The sequence below is a fragment of the Nothobranchius furzeri genome, chromosome 18 (assembly GCF_043380555.1).
Source record: "Nothobranchius furzeri strain GRZ-AD chromosome 18, NfurGRZ-RIMD1, whole genome shotgun sequence".
Lineage (NCBI taxonomy): Eukaryota > Metazoa > Chordata > Actinopteri > Cyprinodontiformes > Nothobranchiidae > Nothobranchius > Nothobranchius furzeri.
Window position 1 is genome coordinate 17,607,574 of NC_091758.1, and position 2,616 is coordinate 17,610,189.

A 2,616-nucleotide genomic window follows, 5' to 3' on the forward strand; every position below is an offset into this window, starting at 1 on the left:
CAGATGGCCTCTATCCATAGAAATAGAATTTACATCCTTCAGGACTGATGACCTAACAGCTAGTTTAAACTAACGGCTAGATTGAGCTAACAGCTAGTCTGAGCTAACAGCTCGTGTGAGCTAACAGCTATAGGGAGCCTAACGTCCATCTACTTCCGGACCATGGGTCCCGAAAGAACGAAAAAATGAATGCAAGTCAATGGGGCTAAAAACTCTATTTTCCTAATTCAACTTGTTATGTTCCTTGAGGGAAAAGGGCTGTAAGTTCGGCGAATTTCCACAGGAGGAAAGAACCACCAGAAATCCGGCCATGTGGCAAGGAGCAGCTACATTAGGGGAGAGGAGATTATGTGGTGACGTCACATATGCAACGTGCCGATTTCTGGTGTGTAGTCATGCTAATTATGAGCTTTTACAAGCTGATAAATCTTAAAGTACGTGACTGGCGTGGCCAAAGCACCCATCATTACCTTTCATTTAAATTGCAATACAACATACCGTATGTGCGATCGAGAGCGTAAGGCAAGGCGGATTAGAAAATAGCGTTTTTAGCCCCATTGATTTGCATTCATTTTTTTGTTCTTCCGGGGATCCATGAGCCGACCAGAAAGGGAGGAGACTTAAGCTCCCTAGTCCAAGCACAGCCAAAGACCAAAGAGAGTTTCAGCCATATTTGATTAGCTCCAACCTTCTAAATCTCTCAGCGGTTCATTTAATGTTATATTATAAACCGTGATACTGCTATCAGTTTCACATCACACTGACATAAGACATTCCTGAAAGAAGGCTAGCACTCGGCTTCTGAGTCCTGGAGGAAGTGAACACTGTTTATGTGAAAAGGGGATGCTGTCTCCTCTCACACTGAGCAGCTGGGAGTTTGGCTTTTTTAGTATTGCTTTCAAACTGGGAAGTTTCTCAATGTCAAGGATCCTTGCCTTGATGTCTTGGTCCCGCCCAGGTTCCCTAGGAGATACGTCATCAGAACCGCCAAGGTGTGTTCCAATGTTTATGTTCTACCGAGACGCCTGTTCTCCATCTGTTAACCGTTTAGCCAGCTGAGCAAGGATACACGGGAGGTGCCTTGTAGACCGGCCTTGGTCAGAAATTTCCCGAAATACAGCGCCGTATTTTCTAGGATGGTGGATCAGGAGCCGACAGCTACTTCGGGGGCAAATTTCAAGTTTAAATATATTTCAGCTAATTGTAGCTATCGGGTTGACATCGTTGGCATCTAAAATGTGTTTTTTTTTATATCCAAAGCAGTTAGCTATGGTTGGTTAGTTGCTGCAGCTTCGGTGGCTAGCAGGTTGTAACTCCCTTACATATTTATTTTAACAACTATATACACGACTGCCGCAGAAGCCGCGGTCACATTGGTCAGTTCCGTTAAACCATTTTCTTTGACCAAGGAAGGACAGTGTCCTCGATGTCTTGCGAGGGCAGGTGCCTCGACATTGAGAGGAGCTGAAAGAGGTTACGAAATCATTGACTGATAGTGACTTGGCTCTGTTGCTACTAGACTTGTAAGTAATATTTTAACCGTAATGGTAACCGTGAGGAACTTTTTACATCATGGCATATTTATTATCAGCTGGCTTGTGTTAGCATTAGCTCGTTGTTAGTACTAGCTACAGCAGACTGTGCCTGGGTTCTTTACATCAGCTGTTTCAACCAGTAGGAGAAAGAAGTAGAAAATTTAATTAGTGTTGCTTTGAGGTATCTCAATGATCTAAAAATAAAATGAACACTACATCACACTGATTTATTCAAGTGAAAGCAAAGGGAACAACTGAAGAGCTCAGCTATTTAGGAGGGACCCGAGAACCACTACTCTTCTAATGGGCCATTCCCATCTGTACCGGGTCGGCCCGGACCGGGTAGCGTAGGTTGTTTACATATCTGGGTGGCCTGGTATTTTTCCGGGCCAACCAAGGCTCATTCTCAGCCCTCTTCTCGAGGGGGTCTGCTTCAGGCCGACCAGGGCCAACACACCCACTGCTGACAGCAAATTCACACCTTCCATTAGAGCAAGCCTCTGATTGGTGGGTAGAATCAGCCCACATGGGCTTAAGGCAAGGATGTGTGGAATCAACCGGGCCAGGCTGGGGCCGACTGGGGCTACCCGGCCCGGGCCGACCCGGTACAGATGGGAATGGCCCATATGTTGGGGCAAGCTAGCTGAGATGGTCAGACATGTCTTACCAGGGACCCTGGGACAATAAGGACACTGGAGGAATTATACTCAACGCTGACCTGGAAACAACATGTTGTTCTACTAGAGAGAAGCCAGTCTGGGCCGCCTTGTGATGACCTCTCAGTTCCACCAGCAAACCACTCCTGTAATTTTTCACCAATTACTGAATGATTGACTGATGGTGGCTGGCTGGAAAATGTTTCAATATTGCCCAAAATTAAACTAAAGCAGGTAAATTATATGCAGAAACACAGTCTAAATTGGCTGAAAGATGGTTACACTTTGGTCTGGTTTGGGATCACAAAGCAAAGATGTGCGATAAAGCCTGGATATATTAATGTGTTATTTTATTATTGTTTGTGTTCGTAAGATGAATCTATTTCTATTAAGTAACCAGACATCATCTTGATCATATTTCAAAA